The sequence below is a fragment of the Pipra filicauda genome, unplaced genomic scaffold (assembly GCF_003945595.2).
Source record: "Pipra filicauda isolate LSUMZ 115617 unplaced genomic scaffold, ASM394559v2 scaffold48_size3843733_pilon, whole genome shotgun sequence".
NCBI classification, from domain to species: Eukaryota; Metazoa; Chordata; class Aves; order Passeriformes; family Pipridae; genus Pipra; species Pipra filicauda.
Genome location: NW_024104631.1, coordinates 1,969,363 through 1,981,809, shown reverse-complemented (window position 1 = coordinate 1,981,809; position 12,447 = coordinate 1,969,363).

Below are 12,447 nucleotides of genomic sequence, written 5' to 3'. Positions count from 1 at the left end.
TACAACTGTTTGTTGAAAGGGTTTTTTATATGCCAGAGAAGCACCTATATTCAAAATTTGGTTCTGCTGAGTAGTTTTTCCTACTGCTGTAGACTGTATTAGCCTTGTGGGTTAATCAGAAACAAGGAGTTATATTTTAAGCTGAAATACAACGTAATGGGGTTTGTGGAAAAAACACAGGATTCACGTGAAAAACCCTGTGGCCTTTTAGACAGGCATATGCACGGTCTTTACATCAGCGTTTGTCAGCAGCATGGAGGTGGGGAAACACCACCTTCAGCAGAGGGCTTTCAGGAAAAAGTAAAGCATTTTCTCTTGCAAACTCTTAGATCACTGTCTGTGTATACTTGTACAGAAGGGGTAAGGGGGAGGAGAGGGCAGAGAGAAAGAGAAAGAGTACTCACCAGTAAAGCCCAGTCGTTTGAGAGGGCAGAGAGAAAGAGTACTCACCAGTAAAGCCCAGTCGTTTGAAAACATATCTCTTTTCCCAGGCTAAACTGTATCTCAAATTTAGATGAACCTGGATGGCAAGATGTTAAAGATTGCCACAGTGGTTTTTATCTGAACTCTGATCTGACTAGTAGGAGGCTAAGAGTTATTTATTTGTAATTGAGTGTTTGTGAGTTTGGTCTGCTCTGAAGAGAAGTTGACAGGTCCCTGTGACTCAGGATAGGTAGGAGGTAGCTGGTGTGTAGCTCATTCAAGCACTTAACTTTCAAGTGTGTAGTCAGGTAAGAACATACTGTTTGCATCTCAACAGAGTGGTTACATCCACTGCAACCCACAACCACTGCTGAGCTCTAGGAACTAACTGACCAAATGTCTGCAGAATGCTCAGTGCCTTGACCGTGCTGAAATGACAGTCAAGGACGAGCTAACTTAGGTGTCTCAGAATAAGGCTCTTTGAACTATAGACATTGAATAACTTATGAACATGCTGATTGGATGGGTTGTCATTACCCTTTTGGCAATCGGCAAGAGGAAAAAGCATTTGCCTGTGCTCAAGTGGAAACTGAAAAAGAGGCCAAACGCCTTGGTTCTGTGCTTGGATTTGTTTTTCCAGTTGGCACTGGCAAACTGACTGGAAAGCTGATGTCTGAGTGGCTCTGCATAGGGTGATGTTCCACAAAAAGCCAATTGTCAAGAATGGGTAGAGCCTAGTCCAGGTTTTCAGCTCTTAGACAGGAGTAGCTTCATGCCCTGGTAAACAATGGCAATGAAACACAGGACTTCATTTTGCAAATGCATTTTTATTGTTTCCACACAGCATGGCTGCCATGCATGTCTCTGCAGGCAGCTGGCAGCCTCTGCCACTCCAGTTTACGGTGCTGCCAGCTGAGGCCAAACCTGGGACTGTGTGCTGGGCACTTCTCTCAAATCAGTCTCCCAGGCTTCAGCTATCATTTCCTGCTCCCCTCAAAAGACAGATCATGAATTATGAAAAAAAAATTGTCTTTTAAACTAAGAGAACAGACAGATTCAGGTGACTTCATAAACTACAGCTAATGTGTGCCCTCCATATACCTGGGAAGTGTTTTCAACTTTGACCCTTGGGCTCACTCTGTTTTGGTTTGAAGACCAGCTTCTGAATTCTTGCTCTAGAAATGTCTGAAATCCAAAAACTTACAGACTCTGGTTGTCTTGTCTGCTCATCTCAGCTTTTAATCCCTTTCCTGGCCAAGCAGAAATGATGTCTGTGTAGTATTAACAAAACTACCAGACGAAGTTCGGTGAATGTCCACATGAACCTGGTGAGGTTAGAGCAGATACTTGCATCTTCCCTGAAATATGCTTTCCAAGCTCTTTCAGCTATATCAGTGCTAGTGCAATGTGTACATCACCATGTGCATGAAGCATATTTCATTGCATCCTCATCATGTTGTTCATCTTTCTCCTTCTAACTTTCTTTGTAAAGAGCCGATGTTTAAATCTGGATCACGCAGCTAGAGGAAAGCCCTGATTTCTTTAGTTCTGCAAGATCCAGGTTCTCTCTCTCAGCTGGGGATGGCCAGCACATCACAGGCAGTCATCAGACACTTTCAGGTTCAAGCACTTCTGCTGTTTGTCTTCAAAATACGTTAGCCTGTCTCTGTTCATGGGTAAGTCCTACTCATATATCAGGGACTGTTTATCTCATATAGTCTTATGTCTTCTCCTCCTAAAATAATATAAGCACTGACCTTGGCACATGGCCATGAAGAAATTTCCTTTTTTCCTGGTGGTTACACCTACCTAGTAATGTGCATTGCTAAATACCTTGTTGGTCTAGCCACCGTTTGGCTCTCTCTTGGGTCCTCTCTCAGTTTTCCTCTACATTGACCACAAGATCTAAAGGCAGATAGTGCCTCTTACTATTTCCACAGCGTCAAGCATGATGGGGCATGACCTTCGAAGGTCAGCCTCTAGACAACACCACAATTCCTATAATTGTGAGTAGGATGTCCTTGCGTCTTGCCAGTTGTGATTCTCACCCTCAAAACCATGAACTGCCCAGCAAAATATAATCATGGCAATCATTTATGCTAGGCTTTCCCATAGGAAGCTGGTACGCAGCTTCTCTCAGTCTGAGCCACCACATTTTCTCAAAGAGGTGATTAAATCAATTGTTTCTCACACTCCTGTCACAGCCATTCATAATTCTCTCATAAAAACAAAGGCTGAGGATTTCCAATTTCTAGCACAGAGCATCTAACCTCATATAAAATTGCTTTTCGAGCAAGATGTCCTACTTTTTTCCTTTCAAACTTCTGGGTTTCATGACTTTTATATCCTCGGAAACTGAAGTTATGGGTCAGGTCTTGTTTCATCTCCAATAGCTCATTTTCATTTCCTTTTTTCACACATGATCAAGAGGTTTAGCCCTCTTCATGACTGTCCCCTCCCACACTAAAAACCCATGCAAGGAGTAGTGAGAGAGAAAGACTTTGAAAACAGGGTGAATGACCTCATCATGTATCTACTGTAGAGACGTCAATCTCCAAGAAATAGGAAAGGTCAGAGCTGTTTAGAGCAAGGGGGTTTTCACAACACAGCTAAAAAACCCAGACTGGGTCTGAAGAGTTCTTGCTGTCCTTACCCTTTACCTCATCTTTTCCCAAACTGTTTGGTGACCCTTCATCCAGAGAAGTGGCTGCTGTGTGGTTTTTAACATGGATAACCATCCTATGTACCATTGCCAGACATGGACTTTCCAAAAGGAAATGGTGAAATAAATGACAGATGTTTGCATGGGAAGAGTGAAAATTCTTTTTTTTTCTTTTTAAACCAAATGCAATTTTTTCTTCCAGAGCTTCTCCCACCCTTGATATAACTGAATCCTGGAAGTTTTAATTGCACCATATTAAAAATTTTATTATTTAAACTAATTAGTCTGCATGGTTGCTGAGCTTTGTGCAGCTGCTGGGAGAGAGCCAGACAAGCCTTTTCGGTGGTGGTGGCAGGAAGGTGGAAGAGCTGGGAGCTGTCTGTGTCCCAGGGACCGTGGGCTGGGGAGTGAGTTTGCCTGTTGTCACTGGGTGTGGATGCAGGTCACCCGTACCTGCAGACAGCCCCAGATTGAAGGGTGACTCTGAAGTCTCACTTTCCTTTAAAACCATCACTTTACAAATAAAATGGCTTACCTACAATCCCCACACAGTTACAGACACTGTCTAAATATAGCAAGCATCGATGTCTATCTGTAATTTACAAGGAAATGAATAAATCGAGGCGACATAAACCACAAAAAGGAAGTTTGAGATCAGCCTGGAGCTGTGATAGGTTGGTGTCTGCTGAGAGACCCTGCCGAACCTCCACCATCCACTACAGAGGTGACACAGCCGCCAAACACGACCAGCCTGTCCTGGCTCCCCAGCACGCATATCCACGTGCTGCCATTCTCCAGGGATCTGACCCGTGTCTCGTGGTCTAGACCTGTGCCATGGGGGCACCTGTGCCCATAGAAAAGCCAAAGGCACCCCTGGCATCTGGGGTCTCTGCCACAGGGAGGGGACAGTGTGGCGTTTTCTGGAAATGAGTGAGTTCATTTCTGGAAGGCAGTAGTGGGGGGTGCTTCAGCACTCAGGGACATACAGAGAAGATTAATGCAGGAAGTTGAAGCATGATTTACCATGCTGCTTACCATCCTGCAGCCTGCTAGGTGGTTTTATTTGGCAAGGTTATTTGACACGGCTTCATTTTTTTATTATGAAGGTTGATTACTTTTTCCTTTGAAAAATTTGTAACAAAGCCAGAACCATTAAGTAATGTATGAAGGTTTTGCATACAGAGTGTGTGTGTGCAGCTAGCAAGCCACCCTCACCTCTCTTTAATGATGTTTTACACAACTGTCAAGGTCCATTCCCATGTGAGTGAGATGCTAATGATTCACTAGAAGTTTTATGAAAATATTGGACAGGGGAGAGGAGATGCAGAAAGATCAAGTGCAAATCTGCATATGCTGCAGGCTCTCAACACATATTAGGCACTTAATTTTTTAGACTCCTCCTGGGCAGGAGTGTCCATCGATGTCTTATACCTAATTAAACCCCAGAGACTGCACTGTAGGACATGGCCAGCTAATTCTGCTGCTCCAAAACTCCATCTTACCTGCAAGGTCTTATGGAAAACAAGCCACACGCTCCAAGGGCTCAATAAGCCCATTTTTCCTCCTTCCACATGCTTGATGTTCCCAGGATGAAGTCTGTAGCTCTTGGCACCAACAACCCCTTCCCCTGGCTGCCAGCCTTTTGGCAGGGGAACATGAGTGCTCATGTGCAGCCTCTCCTTCTAGCCCCTCTGGCACACCCCTGTGGATGGGCTAGTACTGAAATTAGTCTGGCAGGATGCAAGGATTATCAGCACTGCTCTTTATCATTCCAGCCAAACTGTGTCTTCCCCTGGAAAACTCTCCATCTTTGGAGGGAAGAGGTGGAGGAGGGTGGCTGCAGGCACGGATCCCAGTGTATGCAAGGAGCAGGTGTGGAGGAGGACAGTAGGTTGAGGACAGTTCAATTGCCAGGTATAGCTGGTGATCATTAGGGCCATTTAGTACGTGTTACTAAGGTGAATTAGCTTTGCCTTTCACAAGGGAAGGGTTAGGGTCTGGGGTGGAGAAGTGGGTTTTGACCAGGAGGAGAAGTCAGCTATTTCTCAGAAATAAGGCAGCACGTGCAGACTTGGGGAGCAGGAAAGGCACGAAAAAAAAAATAATGCATAAAGGCAGCTCTCCCCCACACACCCTAAAAAAAAAAAAAAAGGAAGAGAAGTTAAAATTGACTGGAAAAAGAGGTGGACAGGTATGAGCTGATGCTTGTGGCTGCACAGGGAAAGTCAGTTATGGGGTTGGGGGAATAGGAGTTGTGATAGGGTCTGGAAGAGCTCTGTGAGAGTTGAGAGAGGGATACCACAAGGCAATGGGCCAGGAGCACACCTGGCGACCATCCCAGGGGACGGTGGGGGAGGGAACAGGGAGTGAAAGGCGGTGAAAGAGCTCCCCAAGGGGCAGCAGTGGGGCCTTGGCCATGAAGGAAGGTGATAGTGGGGCTGCTAAGTGGAGGGCAAGGAAGGGTTTGAGGAATACAAGGTAGGGAGTTGTGCTTGGAATAGGGGAGAATGCTTGAAGAAGAGCTTGGAGGGAGAAAAGGAGCAGAAGGCACAGCAAGAGGGATGTTGCAGCCACTGGTGCTCTGGCAAGCAGGAGGTCAGGAAAGAGGAAGAGAATGGAGGATGGTGATGGTCAGAAGTAAGGACCTAGTTGTGTTTAGAGGAATCAATGTTGTGTGTGTGTCTAGGTCTAGAGAAGCTGGAGGAAAGGGTTATTGGAGGGCCTTGCCAGGAGATTTTCATCCATACTTAGAGAATGCGAAAAAGCACTTCATGAGCTGGAATAGAGTGAGCCAGAATGAACTCAGTGCTACAGAGAAAATCAGGAGACTCAAAGCTGTTGGAATGGTCCTGAAGGAACTTTGTGCAGAGAGACAGGGGGAGGCTGAAAAAAGCAGCAAAGCCACAGCCAATGATACAGCCGAGGTCACGGCAAGGCCAGGTGGAGAGACAAGAAGATGATGCTGGGGGAGAGACGAAGGTGACCATAGAGAAGGAACTGAGAGGCCAGAGATCAGATAAGGAGCAGAGCATATCCTGAAGAATGTTTTAAGAGGTGTGAAAGTTAACAAGTGGTCCTGATGCGGTGAAGCCTTAGTGAAAGTGGGATGTTGAATATTTCCTCAGTTCCTCAACAAAGTCAAGCAAAGCTTCCTTGGCTTCAGGTAAGCATCTCCCCACAGACGCCCACATGCTCCTGCTCTGGCCCAGCCATCTCCAGCTTCATGTTTGGAGGTAGAAAGTGAAGAGTATTACTTTTGGAACAAAGACAGCAATTCCTGCGCAGTCCACCAGGGAATCTTGTCATGACCGCCAAGGGTTTAATGGACCAAGAAGGCTGATTTTAAGTAGTGAATAGTTCAATTAACCATTAATTTTGTTGCCAACAATGCAAAAGTACCAGCTGCCATTGCTAGTCAACACTTCTTTTCTGCAAAGTTCAGCTCCTTTGACTGGCAATGCCATGACCATGCTTCAAGCAGAAAGCATTGCTGTGAGCTGCATGGATGCAGGGAAGCACAGCTGCCCAGAATGCATGGGATTACTCTGGACCAGACAGTCCAGTAGAAATGGTCCTTCCCTTTCCAGGAGCATGCAGCCAACCCTGCACATCCGGTGTCTCCATCTTCCTGTGAGCCCCTTGCAGTCATTCTGGAGCTGGTCTGGGGGAACCACTGCTCCTCTCCTCTATCCCATGAGTGGAGGGGAGAGGTTAAATGTACCAGGCAAAAATCATCTACCTGATGAGAAGGATTCATGCTGATGGCAATGCCTGTAAAACCTCTTCAAGCTCACAGCCCCTGTGTTTTGGGTCCTGTACAAACATGGGGCAAGGTCTTCTGCCTGGCAAGCGGGAAGTTAACCTGTCCCCAGTGTGTGTGGGAAACATCTGGTGAGGTTTGATAAGGAGCAGATAAAGGTCTAGGGTAGGTCCAGAGTAAGGGCTTCCCAAGGCCATCCATCCACCCCTGAAACAATCCTGTACTTATTTGTGAGAAGTCATTTAGATTTGCTTTTAAATGTACTGGAAGCAGGTGAGTTTTAAGATAAGTACACAAAGCAAATGTGCCATTTATCACTTCTTATGCTGATGATTAAAGCAAAGGTTTTCTTTTCTCTCTAAGGAATATTGTGAACTGTGTTCAATTGTGTTAATGACAGCAGTTACAACAACAGAATAAGTATTATTTGAGTGGAAACTGAGGTGTTGGTGAAACACAGCCTAACAAGCTGGAGTAGGGCAGGGCTGGGATAGAGGTCCGAAATTGATTCCACTGACTTTTTGGGCTGAGATGTCACTCCAAACAGTAAAGTCTGGTTTTTTAAAAACCAGAGATTACTTCAGTAATTTGGGAGTGGTTCTGTGATGTTACCTAACTGCTGAGGACACCTGCCTGTGTTTTGATGGCCAATTCAGAACCGAAGTAACTGATGCGGTGGAAATAATTATCTCACTGTCTGATTTAGTCACTCCGACAAGGTGTTTGCAGAACATGGCTGCTTTGTATAGGATAACAAAAAAGCAATGGGCTGCCTAATTCAATTAAAAGCGAATAGCTGCAGTCTAGGCACTGACAGCATGTGGGAGGAAGTGGTGTTGTTTCCATTGTGACTGGCAGTGAGTGACTAGCAAAAACAAGGTGGTTTGAGGAAGGCTTGCGTGTTAATGGCATTTCCCTGTTCTGTTTGTCAAGCAAAGGTGGGAATATAGAGTCAGAATTTACTTGAATTCGTTCCTTTACAAGAATAGATGAGGGGCCTCCATGGGAACGATTTCGAATTGCCGCGACACACAGGCAGCACCCTGAGCTTGCCTGCAAAGCGCCCTTTTGTGTGAGTGGCAGGTACTCAAAGTCACTGTGGGTGAAACAGAAAAAAAAATACCACTTTGCATCAAGCAGGCTGGAGATGGTGGTTTGTCTGCTGGGAGTGCTGAGCTGCTTTCGCTCTCTCTCTCTCTGTGGCAGTCGGACTCCCACCGCCTGCTGTCAGCTGGAGTCTTGTACCTAGAAAAAGTCTGCCCATGGCGTGGCTGATTCACTTCATACTTGCACCGGTTGTAGGCCCACGTTGTGGCCATGGGCTCAGCAGTCTGGCTGCGGTGTTGGACCAGAGTTGTTTCCAGAAGTGAATCAGATTCTGTCTGATGGCTGTAGTAGGCATGGTAACCCAAAAGTGTCTAATAGCACCTTCCTCTGTCTCTGCCTGTGTTCATCTTTCCCTCATTATTCCCTCATAAAAAGGCCACCTGTACTTGTTCTGGGTGCTTCATCCTATAGGACAGGTTATAGAATGTTAATTCCCTTCTGAAAGATGACTTTGCATAAAGAGAAAATATTTCTTTACTGAAATTCATTTTAAAACAAAATTGCCAATAAGTAATTAATTCCAGCCTTTCACTGGTGTAATCTTTCAGTCAGCATCTTGAGAGAGAGACAGATCTAAGGTGCAGCCAAGAGAGGGCCAGTTCCTGGGCTCTACCCACCCCTTCTGGGAGGGTGGCAGTAAGCAGGGATGGCAGCTCTTGCCCATCACAGATGTGTTTTGGATTCCTGGCAAGATTCTCTTCTGGAAGCGCTGGCCGCCTCCTTCATAAGCCTGGAGGAATCCTGGCTGGTACCTTTGGTTTGGCAAGAGCATGGTTGGATGATGCATGGGGTTATGTGACAGCAAGAGGCAATGGAAAGGAGGGTGATGTGCATGGGAGGCAGCACCAGACAACGGCATGAAGACTGAGCCTTCCTCATCACTACCTGCAGCAGTGAGGGTACAGAAAATAGTGGGTAGCAGGTCCCTCACCCCTTGGGGCTCTGGGAAGCAGCACATAGGGCAGTTGGGGCTGTAGCTGCCTCTGCCACAAATCTGCAGAGAGCTGAGTACATATGTGCAGAGGAGGAGGCAGGTGCTTCTCAGCACAGAAATTTGGCTGTATTCGATAAGGCACAAGCTGAAAAGTATGTGACACCTCTCGCACTGGAGCAGGGATTCCTTTGCAGCGCTGTACTCCTACTTACAGCTTTCTAGTCTGAAATCTGCCACCCCTGACCGGTACCAAACTCCTTGGTGTAGGTCAGGCTCAGCCTTCTAATAGGTCTTACTTCTCCTCAAATTCATAACAGCAAAAATAAAATAAATATGTAGATTTGTCCCCTCCAACACCAGCTAATGTATTTTGGCAATTTAAACAGAGGGGATATGCTCTGGACTCACCTCTGTCATTTCAAATATGTACAGAGTGGTGTAAATCTGGGAAAGCTCAGGCTTGAACTGGCACTACCTCTGGCTTCCCCTCTGCCCATCCTGATCTTCCCATGCTGGTTTTGGTGATTTTTTTTGTCTTGTCTCAGGTCAAATTAGACTACCGGCTCGTTAGCACAGTGAGTGGGCATTTCTCTATCACAGAGCGCCATGAACCAAGAGGTCCAGCTGGGAGCTCTTCATGGTGCCACACTACAAGGACCAGGATAAGGTGGTAGGGTGAATATAATGAATGCAGTCAAGAATTGGTATCGCTATAGCATGTTACAATGCATAAAGCACTAGCATACACTTGCTGGCATACTGTAGAGCACAACCATCCTGACCATGCTGGGTGTCTGGGAAGACAAAGCCTGTGTGTCCTTCAACGTTCTCTAGCACCAACCACAGGGACATCCCTGGGAAAACAGTGAGAGGAGAGGAAGAGAGTCTCCTGTGAGATCAGAGATGCCTTAATACCACTAAGTGAGTGTCCAAATCTCTTGAGGATATTACCCATCCCCCGCCCCCAACACCATAACCCAAGGATGTGCCCAAAGCAAAGTTAACAAGAGCATGGCCATGTGGTGCACATGGCTGTACTGGATAGCTCCAGCTGTTCCAGGGCTCTGAAGTCCCATATTCTCAAACCATGCCCACAGCTGATGGTATTCAATGTTTTGGTTGTCTGAAATGGTTTCCATTTCCAGTTGAGCCTGGGAAGGGCAGCTCCTGCTGCTCAGTAACGAGGATTGCATGAGCTGGGCACTGCTGGGAGGGACCAGGATGCTTCACCTCTAGATAAAACCCTTATAGCTCTTGTTAGCCAGCCATACAGAGACAGCATTTACTTGACCACATTTACTTACATAAAAGGGCAGTTTCCTTTGTTCTGTGGTTGGCATCAGGAACTTCACACTAGTGATTTTTTTTTTTTAATTTGTTGTTTTCTCTTACCCCTTTTGAATGGGGTTACCTCCTGCTCTCCTTTCCCTCCAGCCTCACTGCTCTTTTATTCTCAGTGCTTCTGCCTCCTTCTAATTCAGCAGCACTGGCTGAGGAGGCAGGCAAGGTGGCTTCCTAGTTTTCTTTTTTTTCAGCAGCTACATTGTTACTGCCTGTGCTGGTTGGCTTTGACAAACAGCAAAACAAGCTCCCTGGGATTTGCATGGCCCTACCCCATGTTAAACCCCTCTCTGGCCCAATGGAATGTGGAAAACTGTTGTCCTGAGTGATACGTAAGTCCTTGGCCCCACACCCACCTCACGGCTCTGCAGCCCGAGCCATGCTCACAGCAGCAGCAGCACCTTGGGAATTGAGCTGCATCCCGAGTGGGAATGTTTGTCTTTTTTCATTCTTGTTTGCTTTTTTTCTTTCCCTACTGCCGTCACAGGTCTGTCTGCTTTGCCTCCGCCTGTCAGTAAGTTGGAGCTGCTGGACAATAAAAATTCTGTTTTGCAGAAGAAGCAGTGGGTTTTGTGACATTTGGGGTTTGGGCTTTTGTTTGTTTGTTTGTTTGTTTGTTTTTAATTCAGTGAGGGATGGGAGGAAAGCAAAATTTCATTAGGATTTTTCTTGGGGAAAATAGCCTCCAACAAACAAGAAAAAATAAAATAAAATTAAATTAAAATAAAATAAAATAAAATAAATAAATAAAATAAAATAAAATAAAATAAATAAAATTGAAGAGGCACCATTCAAAAGTACATCGCACCAGTAAGGAAATTTGAAATCGGGGGCGGGTCCTGGCCCAGTCCAGTCTCCCCAGTCACCTGCCTGCTCTGGTGTGGACATCTGTGCCAGGCACAGGTGCAGTTGAGTCAGCAGAGACATTGTGATGCCCAGACACCTCTGTCCCTGGAGGTGGCAGCTGGGGCCGAGCAAGGCAGGCTTTAACTCAATGGAGAAGAGGCTCACCGGTGCAGAGGACACCCCTTTATCCCTGCCAAGAGCAGAGATTTTGAGGTTTGGCTCTTGGTCCACTGGCAGTATCCCTGCTGCCTGGTTCTCCAGGGCTGTGCCTTGTAGGTGTCCAGAGGGAAGCCCAGCAGAGGGTGTGCCTCCCCAGGAGCAAGGGTTGGTCCTGCGTGATTAAGCTGCAGTGTGTTTCTGGATGATGAGGCAGGGGCTGGAGGAAAACTTGTGCCTTGCAAGCTGGGGCTCCTATCAGCCCTGCAGTAGGCCAGGGTTGGTCTGCACAGCAGGGCTGAGTCGGCTCGGGGGCTGTGTGTGCAGTGCTTGGCTTCTTCTAAAAACAGAAGACTTACTCAGAAGCAGAACTGAGGTGCCACTTGCCTTTACTCCAGCTCTTTTATATATAGTACCCATTTCTCCTGATTTTACTTTAGCAGTTACTGTATGAATTGCAGCTCAGAAGCGTGTGTGTGTGGGGGAGTGCAGGGACAACTGAGTGCTGCTGGCCAAGCTGGAGCTGCTGGTTTGCTGTTGGATGTGGGAGTTCCCTCTGCAGGGGTTGTGTCAGGGAGCAGACTTCATCCACCAGATAGCTGTTAGGGGCTGTGTGGGGCTAATGTCACCTGAAATGAAACTGGGGCTCTTCTTTTTCCCCAGGGATAGACCAAGAGCATTTTCTTTAGTGTTTTCCTTCCTGTTGCTGTTTTTCTTCTTTCTTTTATTTTTTTTCCTCATTTTTTTAAAGAAACATAGCCAAGCTGCAAAACTAAGTGGTTTGTTTCCCTGCAATGCAGGACAGTGCAGAACACTTGTATTATTCCTCCAGTCTTTTGAAGGGAAGTGCCCAATGCCATCTCCAAGAAGCATGTTACCTCGAAACCTGTGCTCAAAGGGAAGGAAAGAGAGCAATAGTGGTTTGACCTTACCTTCAGGCACCTAGATGCTGGAGGTGGCAATAGGCTGCTTTCAGTTTGTCTGAAACTCAGAAGATCCCCTGACCCATCAACCTAATGTCTCAAGGAGCTGCAGCATTCCTGTTGCCCTTTCCCAGCATATGACATGATGATGTAACCTGGTTCTGCTTTTACTTCAAGGATTCCCAAACTGATGAATCAAGGCCTCTGTTTATGACAGCAATTCAGAAAACACATAAATGGGGGGCCAGTTTCTTTCTCTCTTGGCATTTTTACAAAGCTATGGCAACATAAGCAG